A 19,915-nucleotide genomic window follows, 5' to 3' on the forward strand; every position below is an offset into this window, starting at 1 on the left:
GTAACACTTAGGGGAATTAGCTCCTAGCTCCCTAAAAGCAAATAGCTCTGCAGGGGTGAGGCAGCAGCTGGCCAGTGGGGCCCAGTAATCCCCAGCAGCACACCAGGGGCTAAGAGAGGAGATGACTGTGTTTGAGGAAACTGACAGAATCTAGAGAGAAACCACAGCTCAATACCTTGTCTGTCACTCTTCTTAAAACTTAGGAAACAGCAAAAATAAGGCAAATTGCTGCTTGAGGAGTGGCTAAGGAGAGAAAATGAAATTGGGGGCCTACTGCATTTTTCTTTCTTTCTTTTTTTTTTAAAGATTTTATTTACTTATTTGACACAGAGAGAGAGATCCCAAGTAGGCAGAGAGGCAGGCAGAGAGAAAGGGGGAAGCAGGCTCCCCGCTGAGCAGAGAGCCCGATGCGGGGCTCGATCCCAGGACCCCGAGATCATGACCTGAGCCAAAGGCAGAGGCTTTAACCCACTGAGCCACCCAGGTGCCCTCTTACTGCATTTTTCTAAAGCAGCCCTTGAAACCCAAGCCAGGCTTGGTACCAAGGCAGATAGAGACGGATAGGTCTGTGGAAATGGCTAAATTTAGTAATAATTCAGAATAATGCCATACCCTGGAACAGATTCAAAGTGGTATTTTACATGACTATTCAATTAGCAGAACCAGCTAGCTGACCAAATTAAAGTGGTATCTGGCTCCCGAAGAGAAAGTAGACCATGAACATGTAAATATTTTAATTAAAGTAGAATATAGAACTCACTGAACTTCACATTGAACTTGGGACTATTATCCACTGCTTAAATCTTAGCTCTGACACTGTCAAAAATAAGCAACGAGTAAGAATGCAATGTTTTGCTTTAAAAAAAAAAATGCATTTTTGAAAAATCCAGAAGCTAAGATCATTAACAATGCTAAAGCAGTAAAAAAAAGTCATGAATGCTCATTCTACCATTTGCAATTTTGGAAGAATGTTTTCCGTCTGTCCTTGAATCTTATGAGAGTATTTTGAAAAACATCAATCAAAGGTCTGCTCTGAATCTCCAGGTATGGAAACAGGGTATGATGGGAAAGCCAGATGGTCAAAGTATCAGCAGAGTTTTTGCATTTGTGATTAGTACAGAGAAGGAGGACTATGTTTGAAGTACCACAGATGGGAAATGCCAACTTCATCACTAAAAGTATTATCCTCACTTACCCCACAATCTGGAGACAAGCCATGCCCTTGCTCTGTTTAAAGATGGCAGTCCTTGGGGCACCTGGGTGGCTCAGTGGGTTAAAGCCTCTGCCTTCGGCTCAGGTCATGGTCCCAGGGTTCTGGGATCGAGCCCCACATCAGGCTCTCTGCTCAGCAGGGAACCTGCTTCCTCTTCTCTCTCTCTCTCTATCCCTCTGCCTACCTGTGATCTCTATCTGTCAAACAAATAAATAAAAAAATCTTAAAAAAAAAAAAAAAAAAGATGGCAGTCCTTCCCCAGACAAGGGGCAACTTAACGGACCCATTTAATTACCCTCACACCACACCTCCTTGGTTAAGATGTAGTCAACACGATCTCCATTAGTTAATAAAAGGAGTTAGAGCCAGTCATTAAAAAATAGCAATCTTCTTAGAGATTTAAATACTACATGTACACTTTATCATCCTGAAAGACAAACTGAAAAAGAAAATCTACAACTGAGTGATTGAGCAACACAAGTGCGCCAGCTAATACACACGTGCATCTGAGTGTGTGCACACCTGAGCACAGTTACATGTTTAAGTAGCAGGAAAAAAATCATCCTTTGAATGTTTAAGAGATCTCACTGGCCGCTCAACCACCTCCCCCAACCTCTTGTCTCAGGCAGGAAGAGGACTATTATTTCCTTTTGCCTAGAAGCAAAGGGGAGTGTTACCCAATGTCCTGTAGCCAATTAAAGAGAAGGAGGGGGAAAGAGAGAAAGAGAGACAGAGGGAGAGGGCAGCAAGGCAAGGGAAGGGACAAGGAGGAAGGATGTGGTCTCATCCAACATCAACTTCTGTTTAAGTACCCAGCCCAGCAGACCATCCAGTCTTAGAAGTCCCTGTCATCTGCCTTGGAGTTCTGGCCTGTGTTTGTCCTGATTTAGATTACTGCTAAAATAGAGAAAACAACAACCCCACACATGAAGTCGGTGAAGCAGAAGAAAACATAAATTTTCCTTTAAAAATATTTGGAATTGGAAGTCTTTGGAAATGGATGATATAAATACAAAATTGGCAAATGCTTAAAAGTATTTGTAATTTCCCCTTATTTAACTTCAGTAATTATTTATCTCAAAATGAAACCACAACTATTCGTAAAGATGATGTTTTCTGACTCTTGATTTGGGAGTTTCTGCCAGAAAGCAACTGAGGCATACACCAAGTTCACAAACCCATGCGCACACCAGGTGAAAACAGTCAGGAGCAGACTTTGTGTCACCAATTTCAGCTGCTTTTCTTTCTAAGGAAAAATCTGCATCACTTTCATTTAAGAAGTTTGTTTGTTTGTTTGTTTTTAAACTCAAATCAAAAGGATGACAAAGAATTAATAACCTTATTAGCTTTTAAAAACCTTAGAAATTGACAGAAAGATACACAGTGCCTAAGAAAAATATTCAAAGGACATAAATACTTGTAAATGGCCGATAATCATGTGAAAGGATGCTTCAGGACATTAAGAATCTAAGGAGTGGAAATTGCAAGCACGAGACACCATTTTTCACTTGTCAAATTGGAAAAATATTGAAAATAATATGGAGTGCTGGGGAATATATATAAAAATAAGTACAGTGATATACACTGCTAGCATAAATTGATTCAGCCTTTCTGAAGGAGTGCATGTGCGTGTGTGTGCTTTAAAACCTTAAAAGAATGAGCACTCTTTTTGATTTAGCAACTAGATATCTAGAAGTTCATCTAAGAAAGCATCATAGAGGTGCTTAAAATATAGCCATAAGGATACTCATTAGAGAGCTACACATATTGTCAAAAACTTGGGAGACAGCCTAGATGTCCAACAACAGAGAATTGTTTAAATTCTTTATAAAACATTTATGTTACAGAACACTGTGCAGAAGCAGAAGAATATTTAATGTTCATAACACATTGTGAAAAAGATTTCAACATGACTTACTGCACTATTTCAGGTCAGTATTCACAGACCAAAACCAAGAGAAAATAATTTATGCTACCAGCGGTTCTCTCTGGGAACTGGGAATATTGGTGATTTTTATTTGATTCTCATTGTTTACCTATCTTCTTGATAATTTTGTTACTACATTTTTCTAAACAATGTCAAGATATAATTCACGTATCACACAATTATGTTATTACTCCTAAGAAAACGGCAATAAATAAGAAAAAGGCAATACTTATTCTCAGTGATTGAGGCAATGCTTCGGGAGACCGACATTTCATTCATATTTGATCTCAATTATTCTAACATCGGGTTCATATCCAACATCTGTACAGCATTTTGCATTTTATGATGCACATTTACCTTTGCACAAGGGTCTTCTAGCCAGGTGGACCTTATCACAGACGAACAACTAATGACCTATATCTATCAGCACAAGTAACTAAATCTTTTCGGGGGTCTTTGCTCCCTCTTTACAGAAATTACACTGTGAATAAGAGAGCAGAAAGAGCCTTATTCCTTTTTTTTTTTTTTAAGATAATTTATTTATTTGACAGAGAAAGAGAGCACAAACAGAGCAGCAGAGGGAGAGGGAGAAACAGGCTCCCTGCTAAGCAGGGAGCCTGACGTGGGGCTCAATCCCAGGACTCTTGGATCATGACTTGAACCCAAGACAGACACTTAACCCACGGATCCACCCAGGTGCCTGGAAAGAGCCTTATTCTAAAGACTTAGATATGTGTCATGTCCCCCTGACACACTGCGGGTCTTCACCAAATTCCCGGCATGACTCATACAAAAGAGAGAGAATAGGACATCTGTCTTTCTCCATTGTTGCTCTCAAGACCTCAAGGATTAACACCCACACGGGAAGTGCAAAACCATGACCACCATGGACATATCTGAAAACATATCCTATAATGTTCATTTCATTTTTTGTTATTAACACACAAAACTACCTTTTTAGATGTGAATAAAAGCTGCATCCAGAGACACCTCAAATGTTGGCCAGTGTCTCATTGAAAGCACCTTCGTGATGCTGGGCACCTTGAAAAGGTCAGTGTGGGTAGTCTACACACTTGGGGTGTTGGGGGCCAAGTACTGTCTGCAAGGGGAGCACACTGATTGCTCTCAGAGGGTGGGAAGAGTCAAAGTGTGGAAAAACAAGGGTCAGTACAACGGTTCAATGAAAGTGAAATCACACTGACCCAGAAATGCAAATCAGTGTGCCTGAGCCCTCTATAGGACCTGTGGACCTAAACACTCAGATGACCTCATGTCCTGAGACAGGTTCCAGCAATTTCAAGAAAAGAGGTGAAATGTGGAGGGAAGCAGCAGGCAGCCAAAGAATCTAGTTTTATTTGAGAAGCATCTCCAAAATTTATAGTGGACTTCTCATAGGGAGAGAAAAAAAAAGGCATTTTTGAAGTTTATTTCCCTTTCTTTACATTGCCTTTACTACCTTTACTAGTCCAAATTCAAAGCCCAAAATCAGAGGTGATTTTAAAACTGTATCTCAAGGAATCATTAAAGTAAGAGCACACACGCTTTGAGATTTATAATGCTTATCTGCATTTTGTCCTACAAAGTTGCAAAGTGGGCAGGAAGCTCCGGGCTGCTGAGAAAAAAAGCTTCCTGAAATATAAATTCCAGGTAAATAACGTCATGGTTCTCCTCACTAATGGAATTATGAGGGAGATAGGGAGGGAAGACAGAGGGAAGAAAAGAGGCAGGGGAAGAGAAGGGAAAGGATAAATTAGAGAAGAAATGGGTGCAGATTTTAAAGAAGAAGAGCAGACACCAAAATCAGAGAGTGTCTCCTGGGGGGCCGGGGGGGGGGCGGGGGGGGCAGGGGGCGGGGACACGGAACAAAGTAAGCCAAGGACAGACAGCAAAAAGATTGCAAATGTGTATCTCGAGCCAAATGGCTCAGGCTTGAACGCAGGCTCCACACCTAATTTCTGGGTGACTGTAGGCAAGTTACTTAACCTCTTGAAAGGCTTGTGGAGAGAGATTAATTGCCAGAAACTACACAAAGTGCCTTGAGTGATGTTAGAGCAGCGTGGTGTTGAAGTACCACAAGCTATGGGGACATCCCTTCCCTGGCCCAGAGGGAGGCATGAGCCAGACTCCCCACGTGTACCTTCCTCTGTCTCCACACCTGTGGTCCTTTGATGAAAATGGCCATTTGGGAGCCTGGCCACACACCAAAGACATGGGGTGTTAATTTCTGAGTTCAGATCTGTTCTGCTACTTGGAAGCTGTTGTTTGTGTGCTAATTTATACAACGAATACTCCCCAATTATTCACTACCTTCAGGTTCTGGGCTATGGTCTAATGAATGAAAACAGGCCTACCCTGTCCTCATGCAGCCTACAGGCTCACAAGAGAGTCAGAGAGTAATAAAAAAATTAAGCATGTATGAATAAATTTAAAACTATGAAAAAGGCACACACGCATAAAGTACATGGAAGTCCCTCGAGAAAGATGCTATGGAGCTGAGCTCTGTTAGCATAGTGGGCAACAGCCTAGACTCTAAAAGGGAAGGGAAGAGCCACGTAGGCTCAGGAAACAGCTGGAATAGTGGAAGCCCAGAAGATGAGAAGAGACTGGAGAGGTCATCTGAAGCCAAACCAAGCAGGGCATGGTGGACCTGGTTAAGGACTTTGGTCTGTGCCCTAAGAGAAAAGAGGAAAATCAGCAGAGGATTTTTAATCAAGAAAATTATGTGGGCATACATGAGTTCTGAGAAGACCACTCAAGCTTTGGTGCGGGGGATAGATTTGAGGAGGGCTAGGAAGACGACCGAGGTGGATACTGAGCCATCCACGGAGGGCAGATGGTGGCTGGAGCCAGAATGGAAGCCATGCAGGGCGTCTATGAGTGGGTGGACGTTAGTTACCTCAGCAAGACTCAGAAGCTGGACAGACAGGGAAGGTTTCTCGCTGGAGGAAGTGGATGCGGAAGCTTTCATCCACTGGGACAGAGAGTCCTAGGATAATGCCAAGGTTGGGGGAGGCTTGTCCCTGGGTTTAGTTTGAGGTACATTTTACTTATTTGACCTAGAGGAAGTCAATTGCTTGTGAGGATTAAATGAAATCATGTGCCTCTTGAATGCCTGACACAGAATAGACGCCCAGTAGCCGATAACTGTGTTACTGGGATTTTAGGCGAGAGATACAGAAGCAAGCTTGTCTTAGTCTTCCACAGACAGCAATATCCTTCACTTTCAGTCCAGATATCACCTTTTTTTTTTAAAGATTTTATTTATTCATTTGACAGAGAGTGCGTATAAGCAGGGAAAGCAGAAGAAGGAGAAGCAGGCTCCCCACTGAGCAGGGAACCCAATGTGTGGCTCAAATCCAGGACCCTGGGATCATGACCTGAGCCAAAGGTAGATACTTAATCAACTTAGCCACCCAGGTGCTCCCCGGTATCACCTTTCTTGAGTATCTAATCCACAAATGCAAGATCCTAAAGTAGAATGTCCCATTTGAGCACAAAGTAAATCAGGATTCTTGGATCACACTGGGGAGGAATTCACATTTCATTTATGAGGACATTCCTTGATCTGCCCTTTAAAAAAAAATTGCTATGAGAAGTCACGTTCTGAGAACTGCATATGTGATATTTTCTCTTTTTCACATCTTGCACAGGGAAACAACTTACATCCAATTGTCTAATTTATTATCTTTTAGGATAAACATATAATATATTTAACAAATATTTCTTAAGTACCTCCTTTATGTAATGAACTATGGAATACAAAGACAAATAAGACACATTCCTTGTTCTTAATGAGTTTGTGGGCTGGTCAGAGTCACATATATGTATTAAAATACCATGAGGGTGTGTAGGATGACAGACACGGGGAGCAAAACTCTCAGATGTGGAAATAGAAGATCCTAAGTTTCAAAAAGTGGAAAATACCTGCTGCTTTCAAATGCTAAGTCAGCCCTATGGTTTGGGGGGTAAAGGGTCCTATTCAGATTTGGGGGTCTGGAAAACCACTGGGATGGACACCCTCTCAACCCAAAGAGAACAGAAAATGAAGATACTATCAGGTCTGGATATAATAAATGTAAGCAGTCAAAAATCATTATTAAATTGAATTTTGGGAAGGTGAAAAGGGAAGACCTGACATGCTAAGTATTAAGAAAAAAGAGTATTTGCTAAAGAAATTGTCTACTAACATCAAATTAGAGAACTATTCATACAGCCAGAGAAGTGATGGGTATTATGTCACATGATTGACAGCCATGGATTTGACTCATAAAAGTTACTTGAAAAAAAATCCACAGAATTCTGCCCAGTACTAGGTCTGTTAACCACCTTCCCTTGTCAGCTAAGAAACAGCAAACTCAAGGAGCCAGCTTATCCCACATATTCTTGCGCTTTGTAAAATTTCTTCTGAAATTTAAATTAAAACCTGTTCTTCAGTAATGAGCTTTATTTTCATCCAAACAGCAATTTAAACATGCCATTTATTTTCTGTCTGCCATGAGATCGGGAAACTGGCATTATTGAACATAAAGCAAAGCTAATTCTAAGAATTTCCAAAACCGAAGACTATCGCTAGAATATTTTTACATCAGGGAAACTTGAGACTAAGTTCTATAGAGTCTACTTTCTAGGTGGTCTTGTCCTCTGATAACTGAAATGATTAAGACCTGAACATTCACTGAATTGCTTGAAATAAGAGTCTAGACTTTAGCTAATAGATTCTGTCAGTTAGTCTCCTGATTTAATCCAGAACAATACCTCCCCATCTAGCAGGCTGGTTGCCATGAAGCAGAAAAAAGTAATTCTATTAATGGAAAAATCCGTGTTCAACACATTCTCTAAGACTAGACCCAAATGCCACCTCCATTACTGCCTCCCTGGTCATCACGCATGGCTCTTGTGGAGTCTTTGTCACACCGAATGGAAATTGTGTCCAGTGCTCATCTGCTTCTCTATACTGTGCTCTACTCAAGGGCAAGGACCAGGGCATATGCATTTTTGTGACATAATACCTGACATGTAGCAGGCATTGTTGCACATGGACAAAAACACAGAAATGCAATCAGAGAGATAAGGGGGCCAGAGAAATAACAAAACTGCACACCTCCCACAGTCATACACAAGAGGAAAGGTAATGAAAGACATTGGAGGTATGGTATCATGTCAGGTAGGACGCTGAGGGAGCTGGATGTCAACCAAGGACCTGAGCAGGAGAGCCTATCCCTTCTCTCTTTTTTTTTTTTTTTTAAGATTTTATTTATTTATTTGACAGACAGAGATCACAAGTAGGCAGAGAGGCAGGCGAGAGAGAGAAGGAAGCAGGCTCCCTGCTGAGCAGTGAGCCTGATGTGGGGCTTGATCCCAAGACCCTGGGATCATGACCTGAGCCGAAGGCAGAGGCTTTAACCTGCTGAGCCACCCATGCGTCCCCTATTCCTTCTCTTTAAAGGTGACTTTGCCCTTGGAATTTCTCCTTGGGCCTAGGCTCACTGGTCAAAGGAATGGAGCAACTCCAGAGGCTGAGTGTGTTGTCTGAGGCAAGTCCCAGGCTCCCACCTAAGTAATACACCTGTGGCTAGGGTTTGAAGTCCTTGTTGTTGCTTTTTGTTTGTTGAGTTTTAATGGAGAGTGGAGGGGAAGGGATCTTAAAGGCAAAGGTGCTTGGGAAATGGACATTTCGGGTTCTACATGCACCGTGGGCTTGAGGAAGAAACTTAGCTACACAACCCCTCAAGATATACCATGAATTTGTATCACCCTCATTCTGTAAGCCTTCATCAAAGCAGGAAGGGGGGTTAAATTCCATAACCCAATAGGAGTTCAGATGAAAATTTTATAACTTTTAACTTTGATGCTTTCCAAAGGAAATTTTCTTCTTTGTCTTATACTCCTTGTAGGGGAGGGAGATTGTTTTTAAAAACATAATTTTTAAAGCCATCTTTTAGATTAGATATTAAAAAATGCCAGAACTGTTATATAATGTTTTAATTTCTAGCTTTAGTCTTCATGTTAGTAAACTTAAATTTGTAATTCTATGAGCAGACACTCTTGAAGAACTTTTCTTCACTTATTAAATCAGGGATCACCAAATTTTCAAACTCAAAGGGACCTCCTCAGTTGACTGGTCTAATATCCCCACATGGATTCTCTCCCTGCTGTGTAGAACTAGGAAGAGTCACATTGTCAAGAACAACCTTCGTACTGACATAAATCCAATAAACAGGATTTGATAACATGTTATTGAAAGGTAGTATTTCCCAGAACATATTTCATATAAAACTAGACTTTTGAGATAATATTTTAATAAGATTCTGTGGTCAAACAAGTTTTATAAGGACAATGCTCAAGAAAGCTCAAATAGTATGGATGTTGGGGAGGGTATGTGCTATGGTGCATGCCGTGAAGTATGTAAACCTGGCGATTCACAGACCAGTACCCCTGGGGCTAATAATACATTATATGTTTATTAAAAAATATAAAATATTATAAAATAATAAACAAACAAATAAATTAAAAAAAAAGAAAGTTCAAATGGGATTTTGTTTGTTTGTTTTGATTTTAAATGATCAAACTCCTCAGAACATTTAAGACACCAATGAAAACATCAAGACTATCAAAGAAGGAGGTAAAAGATACAGTGTCCAGGACCCCAAAACTCTTCTCCCACACCAAGAAATAGTCATGGCTAGTGTTCAGTGGAACACAGCTCAGGAAAAGTGGCTATGAAGTTTTCAGCCACAGCGAACATCTATAATTTGTAGTAGATACTGGCTTTTAGTCACAGAGGTAGCATGTAAAGTTGGCCTTAAGCTTTCTAGTAGCGAATTCAAAAGGCATTAATCCTATGATCAATGATCACATAAAAAGTTCATGACATTCATCAGATGAAAACAGTTGTCTCAGAAGTGCCAGCCATTCTCAATGCTTAGAACGGAAAGGTATGGCCACTCAAGTGTTTGCGTAAACAGGATCAGGATGACATCCTCAACTTCATCTCCTTTAAGACACAAAATGCCATTTTGTAGGCAATCTTATAGCAGCCTTTTTTGGAGACTAATGGTGTATTGCTGTGGTGTAGCTCAGTAGAAGCAGATTTACAAGGAGTCATACCATGTTTCACATGTTCATAGTTCTTAATTGTCTAGCTCAACCCAAGACTCTAATCCCATTCTCCCATTAATCAGCTATGCCCGCTCTCCAAGGGTGAATCATTTGCCTACTCTGGACTTGAACTAGATGGTCCCTGAAGTCCAGCTTCAAAGTGCTAGAGGTCTATAGGATTTATTACTTTGTTTTTCAGAAAAACATCAAGATTTCAGTGTCCTTGAAAGTGTGACTCCATTCTTGCAGGTATCTATACCTTTAATCGCTTGCACTCATGGTGGATATGTTTAACACGTCATGAAAACCTCAAGCCATGGCCATGAGGTCAGAAATTTGGAAAAGCCAGAATAAAAAGGGGGAGACTAAGAACAGGAGTGGAAGAGTGCCAAGCATAATTTTAGCTACTTGAGCATTTAGCTTTAAACCAACCTTGGTTTCTTTAGGAGTACTTTGATAATGATGGCAATCCTAGTCATAATCCTCTGCTCTCAATGAGTCTATAGTTTTCATAGGTAGTAGCAGCAGCAGCAGCAAACACGTATTTGGTGCTTCCAACATACAAGACCCTAATGCAAGTGTGAGACACAATTTCTCTTCGAATGCTCGCAATAACTCAAAGAGGTAGATGCCTTTCCTATCTAATTTCACAAATGAAGAAACTGTGATTCTGAGGGGTTGGATAATTCGCCTCAAGTCCTGTGAGTAGGAGCAACAGATCCAGAATTCAAGCGGGCTCTGGCTCTGAGGTCTAACCAACATACACGACTGCTTCTGGGCCCTTGAGGTCAGACACCACGGATCATCGGAGAGGTGTCATCAATCTAGCTACAGACCGGTATCATATTAGAGTAACTTCCTCCCAAAATAAGACTTGGCTGGAAAGAAAAATATGGGGCTTTCTAAGAAAAGCAGCTCCATAAGAGCAGAGAATAATAAAGATTTTAATACTCTGTGATTATTACCCACCTAACAATGACCCAGAAAATAAGCCTCCAGTTTTCTTGGAAAACGGAAGGTGGTTTCCCCTGTGACGATATAGTCATGGAGTCCGCTGGTAAAACTTGAACAAAGAGACCACCCTAAAAGTCAACAGAGTTTCAGGGGGTGAGGAGGCAGACTCTCCTGAGGAACACAGGAGGCAGGAGGCCCAGGTCCCACTCAGATGCGTGTCTTCTGCAAAGACCCTGAGACCCCAGGGCTATCTTCCTCCCACTTCACAGGAAATACAAGTCTTTGTTCCAATTGCTCTTCTTCCTCCCAGCCCTTCTCACTTCTCTTCCCAGCACACACTTGTCTGTTTGGAGATGCAGAAGAGGAATGCATCGGAAGTAGTCTAGCACCATTCTTTACATATAATCACATGTAATCAACATCTAGGAACCACGTCTCACACTTCTAATTACCTTCCTTCAGAGGATCTCAAAGCACTTTTCAGACAGTAATTAATCACCTCTTCTTAGGTATTTCCTCCTAAGACCTGAAAAGAGAAATACATCAATTATATGTCTTGTCCTCTAAACTACTACCAACATTTCTTTTGAAAACACACACACACACACACACACACACGCATACACGCAAGCATGTGCAGGGAAAGAGGAAGAGAGATGGGGAGAGAGATTTTTTAATGGTGACAAAGTAGTGGAATTCTTCATATCCTGTCCTGTGCTCACAGCAGGGGTGGGACCCATGTCATCTGTACACCATAAGTGTTGTAATGACGTAAAGTTTTCCTGTACATCATGAATTAAATGGAATCCATTTTCATCTGTGAAATTGCCTGCCTCCTTTTATTCATTCATCTTCTCTAAGCCACCCATACCCTGACTTAACAAAACCACCCTTGCCTCGTCTCCTAGGCCATTGTTGTAGTCTTGAAGTGCAACCCTTCCTTCTTAAAGAACTGTGTAATTCCAAACTGGGTGAAACAGTGCTTAAAAGTTGGCTACTTTCAAAATCAATGGAATTTACTTGGTCCTCAAGAGTAAACTGCCAACTCATACTATCTTAAGGAATATGGACTATTAAGATGCTAAGTGGTTTTTGTTGTTGCTTTAATTTTTCCCTGGCCTTTACTAGGGGATTCTTTTTTAAAATTAATTTATATTTATTAACATATAAGGTATTATTTGTTTCAGGTCTGTGATTTATCAGTCTTGCACAATTCACAGCCCTTACCACAGCACAGTGTTCATCACCCAGCCACCCCAACCTTCCCACTCCCTCCACTCCAGCAACCCTCAGTTTGTTTCCTGAGATTAAGAATCTCTTATGGTTTGTCTCCCTCTCTGGTTTCATTTTTTCCCCTAAGAGGCTAAGTTTTAAGCTAGCTTTTAGTTAGCTCAGGCTGCCTCTTTGGTTTCTCTCCTGTCTGTCAAAATGAGACCTGGGAGAAAGCCAGAAACTTCTGATGTCTCAGTAGTCACTGTGGCTTCCTACTAGGAGCCCTGCCTCCACACCTGACATGGCCCCAGTGGCTGGGCCTGGCCTCAGGGACAACGCCCGGCCATTTCCAACTGGTCCCTGAAAGGATTATATCAACAGTGACCAAAGGGGACAGCTTCAGGCTGAAGAAGTGTGGACACTGTGAACAGGAACTTCCAGCCCTTTCTGAGCACAAAGAGGCAGCGGTCTTTGCCTGCCAGTTTCAGAAAGAGCCTACCAGCCGAAGTACACGGGCTGTTGTGTGGAGGTTTATCAGACCTCTCTGGGCCCTGAAGATGGGCCTCTTCAGACAAACAAACATTTGGTTAGTGTGTGGGATAATCCAAATTATGATTAGAAACAGATTACACAACTCAAGACTTATGTTTGGCCAGGAACAAAACCACACACCCAAATCCCTCATCACTCTCCAGGAAGAGACCTCTCTTCAGCTGGGATTGGGAACAACAGCCTTTTCTTGAACTTTTCATCTTCTCACATTTTTCTAGATCCCTGTGCTTCAACTTGAGGCACCAGCCTGGAAGCAGCTTCCAGAGTGTTGAGCTTACTCCGTTTTCCAAGGTGGCCGGGGTATGTGAGCAAAGCCTAGTCACCAGCAACAGGAGGATCCAGAAAGGTCGATTTCTAATGTTCTCATCATCAGGATTTGGAATAAAACATGAAATGAATTCGTCCTTGATACAGAATCAAAACTTTTTAAGAATATCTAATTTACCACCCTTAAAAGAAAGTTGGCCAGCAGTGTTTACCCACTCCCTGCTATGAATCCCCCCATCTCTCTCTCTCTCCTACGTCTCTCTCTCTCTCTCACACACACACACACACTCATCTTGGCAGCAGCTGTAGCCAGAAAGTATCTTCATCCTGGATGCCTTCTTGATTCCCAACACACAGCTGCTAAGTTGAACCTCACTCACCCTCTCCAGCTGTTGTTTGCAGAATTAGAAGTGGACAACTGAGGGAAAAGAGGTAAAGCTGTGCTAAGTGAAGGAGGGTAAGACTAATGTACTCCTTTCTTGGAATCTCAAAGATCCAAGGGCTGTGTTGGAAGGATCAGGAGTAGCCAGCCAGGCACCAGAAAACATCCCTCCACCTGCCTTTGTCCATGCAACTGGAAACCCATGCCTTTCTTTAGGTGATTGAGGAAGTGAAACAATTTGCCATTCCAACTACTACCCCTGTGATGACAGCTCCCAAATCTTCATCTTCAGCCTTGACTATATTCTTGAGCTCCAGATCTGAATTCCAGTGTCATATCCAGACACACATCCTTTTTTTTTTTTTTTTTTAGATTTTTTATTTATTTGACAGAAATCACAAGTAGATGGAGAGGCAGGCAGAGAGAGAGAGAGAGGGAAGCAGGCTCCCTGCTGAGCAGAGAGCCCGATGCGGGACTCCATCCCAGGACCCTGAGATCATGACCTGAGCCGAAGGCAGCGGCTTAACCCACTGAGCCACCCAGGCGCCCCCAGACACACATTCTGCCAGCCCCTCCAATTCAGCATGATCTATTGTGAAGACCCCCATTCCCAACCTAGCAGATACCTCCTCCTCAGTTCCTATTCTCGGTGGCATCCTGCCTCATCCCTGACCCCAGTATATATGGGCTTGAAACCTTGGACTTGAAACTTTCAAAGCCCTCTTCTTCTCTACTGCCACATCATTTTATCTCTCAGATCTGCCCTCTTATTTCCATTTTTGTGGAAACGATTCTCTCTCACCAAAATTAATTGTATTACTCTGTCTTGGTTTTGTCCTTCAATTAGAGATTTTTTTTTCCCAAATAATTCAGACTTTGTCCCTTGCTTCTAAAACATCAGTGGCTCTCCTTGACCAAGGATGTTTCTGAACAAGCTCTTCAAGGACCACCATAGCTCATCCACCACGCCACCTTTTCCTTCTCATCTGTCCTTGGATCCCTCCCTGTCTTCCAGCCATTAAAAATTACCTGTCTCGGGGCGCCTGGGTGGCTCAGTGGGTTAAGCTGCTGCCTTCAGCTCAGGTCATGATCTCAGAGTCCTGGGATCAAGTCCCGCATCGGGCTCGCTGCTCAGCGGGGAGCCTGCTTCCTCCTCTCCCTCTGCCTGCCTCTCTGCCTGCTTGTGATCTCTCTCTGTCAAATAAATAAATAAAATATTTAAAAAAAAATTACCTGTCTCCCTGGAGCACGGCAAACACACCTGGCTATTGCTCATGCTACTTCCTCAGAATGGAGTCTCCTTCACCTCTTTCTCAATGATTAACAGTGAGTCCTGAATCACATGCGGCCTCCTCACCCAGAAAACCTCTTTCTTCTTCATTCCCATGATACTTTTTTTTAGATTAGTTCACATTTCATATATACATCTGATACTGTAGCCGGTCTATTCCCCTCATCCTATGTATGAGAATACTGAGGCACAGTATCTACATCTACTACTTAGTTGCTCTGGAAATCCTAGTGAATTAAAATCAAGTCCTAGGGGTGCCTGGGTGGCTCAGTATTTTAAGCTTCTGCCTTCGGCTCAGGTCATGGTCTCAGGGTCCTGGGATCGAGCCCCACATCGGGCTCTCTGCTCAGCAAGTAGCCTGCTTCCCCCTCTCTCTCTGCCTGCCTCTCTGCCTACTTGTGACCTCTCTCTCTCTCTGTCAAATAAATAAACAGAATCTTAAAAAAAAAAAAAAAAGTCTCTCTCTCTCTCTCTCTCTCTCTGTGCCTCTAAAACAAATAAATAAAATTTTAAAAAGGGGTGCCTGGGTGGCTCAATTGGTTAAGTGACTGCCTTTGTTTCAGGTCATGATCCTGGAGTCCCAGGATCGAGTCCCGCATCAGGCTCCCTACTCAGCAAGGAGTCTGCTTCTCCCTCTGACTCTCTCTCTCTCTCAAGTACATAAATAAAATCTTTAAAAAAAAAAAAAAAAAAAGAAGAAGCAGAAGGGTGTTGGGGGTGGGGAAAGGCAAAGGCAGACCACCCTTTTACTTTGGCAGTGAGGGAAAAGGAGAAGGTCCACCCCACCCCACATCTCCAGTTCCCGCAGGGATCAACAGCCTTTGCCTATGGAAAGAACCTGATTAAGCAATGTCCCAGTGACTGCACTGTAACCGAGAACAAACTGAACACTGCCTTGAGGTTAAGAATTAAGGAACCAACCCCCACAGTGAGCTCACTGGGCCAACCACACACCAAGGAGCCTTTTCCCAGAGACTTCCTTCAGTGTAGTAACTCGACACTAAATCTTTCCTTGGTTTTGATCACGTATTTAAACTGTGGTTCTTCTACTTCAAATATTCTTTAAAAAAAAAAAGCCTCAGGGGACTGTTGATGAGAGTAATTACATTGAAAGCAGACATCTCAAGCCAAAAGTTTCTTCGAAAACTTAGAAAACTCTCAACCCTGTTGAAGTGACTAAAAAAGCTGAAAAAGCGAGGCAATTAATCGTTATTATTTAAATTCATTCAAATCTTAGCTGTTGAACACCTACCCTATCTAGGAAGCCACTGCGTCTACCTGTCCCACGTCACACCAGGTAGATGGAGTTATCCTCATTTTAGATGCAAGAAAGCTGAGATTCAGAAGAATGCGTGTGAGTTTACTTTGTCTCTTAACTAGCTTAAATCTTTTTGAAGAAAGCCCATGTACAGCCAATCCTACTGTATCTTCCTCAGTGTCAAAGAATAGTGAGTGTCCAAAAAATACTTGCTAAGCCTCAGAATCAAGATCCCCCCAATCTTTTGTTCGGTTATCTCTGTCCTCCCTATTAACTAGATGTCGTCCCCTCCTGCCTCTGAACTGCTACTTGGCCACCAGGAAAACAAGCCCCCCAGGCTTGCACCTCAGGGAGCAGGAAGCTACTTGAGCCTTTTGCCCCCAGCTGCCTCTGAATGCCACGCCCTGCTGCCGGGTCACGCCTCCCATGGCACGCCCAGCCAATCAGGGAAGGGGGCTGGGTTGGTGGGGGGGAGCTGCTGTTCCTGCCAGAGGGCTCTCCTCTGCCTTTCAACTTTGGCTGGCCTCTGGGAACCTGCCCAGGCTGCACCCGAATGTAACTAATGGTCCTCCCCACCTTCCAGTCTTCCCTTCTTCACTCTAGGATCAGACTTGCATCATAGTTTGACGACCCTCCCAGCTTTCCACGCTCCCCCCTCTTTTTTTTTTTCCCCCTCGAATAAAATCCTGGCACGTTTAATCCTGCGTTGATGTCTAATTTTTGGAGGACTGGAGATGAACACGTTCCAGTTTTTGCTCTAATAAATTGTTTATAATCTTTGTTCCCTTCATAGTATTTAGTGAGCACCTATGGTGTGCTGGGAGTATGATGGTCAACAACAAAAATGTTATTAAAGCCCTTAAGGAGCTGGTGAATAGAGCAAATAATTACAAAAATTTACTGCTGAGGGAGCTACGATAAGATGTAACAGGGAGATCCCAACGTAATCTATAGGATTGTAAGAGACTCCCCTAAATAAGAGCGGTTTTTGACAAGACCTGAAGGATGAGGAGGAGTTAATGCGGCAAAGATGTGGAGTGGTTCAGGCTGATGGAACAGAAGGTGAGAAGGCTCTGAGGTGGTAGGAAGCTCAACAAACCAAAGGACACAAAGGCAGAGGATGCAAAGCAATGAGACTAAAGAGGAAGACAGGGCCCATCTTGGAAATTTAAGATTATTTACATTTCTAGAGTGTGGTTCTTTGAGGGCAAATACCCTGTAATAACCCCCTTTGCTAGGTCTAGTATATTGCCTGGCACAAAGTGAATGCTCATTAAATATTTGTTGAATCAAAGTAGTAGTAATCCATAAGGAAATAACTTAATTTTTCTGTTATTATCCCTAATATCAAATATGTAGCAAATTAACCCAAAGTATCAACCAGGTAGAGGCTTCTGGGCCCCACTGGTTAATCAAACTAATGATAACAATGAGGATGATCACTCTCAGGCATTGATTTAATCCTTGGAGATGTATAAGCAGAGAGACACAATGGCAGTGGGCACTATGGTGGGTAAGAATGCCCTTTGGACCAGACTGCCTGGTTCAAATACTGGTGTTACCACCTCCTACCTGGGTGGCCTTGAGCAAGTTACCTAACAACACCATATCCCGGGGTCCTCATGTGTAAGGCAGAGCTGATCACACTCTCTCCGCTGGAGTGTTTGCAGGAAGACTACAGGAAATCACTACGTAAAGCACCCTTAGCAAGCTGCCTGGGGCACAGCATGTGTTCAATAAATGGCACCAATTGTTAGTATTCAAACATGGTTCTCTCTGCCAAGATAAGAGAACATCAGCAGGGAGATTTCCCAAACCAGTGTGAACTGTCAAAAACAATAAGTCATCGGAACTGCGTGGGATCACTTACGATGTAAGAGGTCAGCTCTGGGGACCAGCTGAATGGGTTGCAAAGCCTGGGGCTTGGCCAAAAGACCATGCCCAGACATGCACTTCATACACTTGGATTCTGAAACCCGCACTAGTACTTAAAGAGAGACCTGCAGATCAGACCAGGCAGTGAACCACGCACATGTTGATATATGCAGTACCCTCCCTGGGCAGGCAGCAGCTGGATAAAGGACAAGCTGCCTCTAGGTTTTCTGTCCTGGAGGACAGAGGCTGTGCCTCTTGGCTTTATTTCCAAATAGCAAAATGAAGCACCATGAGCAGACCCAGCTCAGTTCCTGCCTTTTGGATTTGTTTTTCCATGTTGGACATTGCAGTTAGAGCCCAAGCTTAGAAGAAAATGCCTATGGAATTAAAAAGGATGAAAGGGGAAAAACACCTGGCTCGCTCCCCAGGAACTGTGTCCCAGCTGGCTCCGGCTGCCTTGGAATGGGGTAGGGTGGCTGGGATGTAATTGCCCAGGCACAGATACGAGGTATGTGGGCCTACGTGCCCTGCTGCACACACCACCCGGTCGGGAGGGACTCTGTTTAGTCAGTGTCCATCTGATAACAACCCAAACCCTTAAGATGCCAGCTGCCAGCCAACCTGCAAATGTCCACACAGTGGCACCCAGAGGTCCAGAAGGCAGAACAAAGGACCTATTATTGACTCAGTCCCATGTTAGCACGTCATCCTCACCAAAACAAGTCTTGGGCCAGCTTGGCAGAGAGGCAGTTTCCAGGAACTCCATAATCTAAAATAGAGATTGTCAAATTCTAATGGTCTCTCTGATGGCAATTTCAACGCCCACCACTGAACCTGAGTCATTGCATTAGGATTTGGCACTTGGGTTCCTATCACCTAGTCTTTTCTCCCCCTCCCACTGTCACCAGGCCCTGTGAGTGTTGGCTCTCTTGGTGCCCTCTTCTTTAGGGCACAGTATCCCTCAAGGCCTGAAACCTTTCTTCTCCCCATTTCACTAGGACATAATATTAATTATGGCCAACCCATGTTTATTACTTACACTGACCACGTAGTGCTCTAAGTGTTTTATATACATCTCAATTCCTTTACTTATGGTGGCAACCTTATGAGATGTGCACAGTTATTTTCCCATTTAACAGATGGGTAAATCAGACACCAAGAGGTTAAATAATTTACCCAAACTCACGTAGCTCATCAAGTGGTAGAGCCAGGAAGCAAGTGCTTCGGATCCCAAGTCTGGGCTCTTCTCCATCATCTCTACTTCCTCTCTATGTATGATCAATTTCCTACTGATGGAAACATTTTAAAGGCACTTTAAAGGCCCTTTCTCCAGGATGAACTGCACTCTAGGGTGAGCTAGGATTTTAGAACTTTCTATTTTTGCGTATAGTAGAATGGGGAAATGTTTCTAAATTAGGAGAGGCTAGGAAGGAAGCTACTACTCAAGACCTTGATTAATATGGGCACCTGGGTGGCTCAGTGGGTTAAGACCTTGATTAATATGAATCATAATATGAATATTGAGAACTCTGGTATTTTTAGCCAAGTGAGTACTTGGGCAAAGTGTCTCTCTTGGTATAAGCTCTGCCTTGGAGTTGCCAGCTTAAGAGAGACATACTTAGCCCAGTGAGGGACCCGGGTACATAGTGAGGAAAAGCTTCTGTTGACCCCTGCTTTGTTCATAGTATTGCCTCCCGACAAGGAGAAATCACAACCTTGCAAATCTAAGCTTTGCATCCAAATTGGCGAGCCATTCCCAGGAATTCATCCCAGAAGAAACGCCATGCAGCCACAAAAATGAAGGAAGGGAGGGAACATTAATAAGCATGTACTCAGCTAGGATTTAATGCCCACAGAAAGCGTAGGATGTAGTTGCTATCTTCCCC

The 19,915-nt window shown here is 42.9% G+C and overlaps 2 long non-coding RNA genes across 3 annotated transcripts in view; one reads left to right on the forward strand and one right to left on the reverse strand.

Annotated features, from left to right (window-relative positions):
• The window catches only part of LOC131998784 (uncharacterized), a 32,894-nt gene extending 19,540 nt beyond the window's left edge, over positions 1 to 13,354 (forward strand). For both annotated transcript variants that reach the window (XR_009398860.1, XR_009398861.1), the window contains 3 exons: positions 3,061 to 3,144; positions 4,102 to 4,190; positions 13,175 to 13,354. This is a non-coding gene — a long non-coding RNA (uncharacterized LOC131998784). The remainder of the gene's footprint in view (positions 1 to 3,060; positions 3,145 to 4,101; positions 4,191 to 13,174) is intronic.
• LOC131998785 (uncharacterized) overlaps positions 11,640 to 19,915 on the reverse strand; it is a 66,238-nt gene continuing 57,962 nt past the window's right edge. Inside the window, exon 3 of the long non-coding RNA XR_009398862.1 lies at positions 11,640 to 11,718. This is a non-coding gene — a long non-coding RNA (uncharacterized LOC131998785). The remainder of the gene's footprint in view (positions 11,719 to 19,915) is intronic.

This window comes from Mustela nigripes, chromosome 13 (genome assembly GCF_022355385.1).
Source record: "Mustela nigripes isolate SB6536 chromosome 13, MUSNIG.SB6536, whole genome shotgun sequence".
NCBI lineage: Eukaryota > Metazoa > Chordata > Mammalia > Carnivora > Mustelidae > Mustela > Mustela nigripes.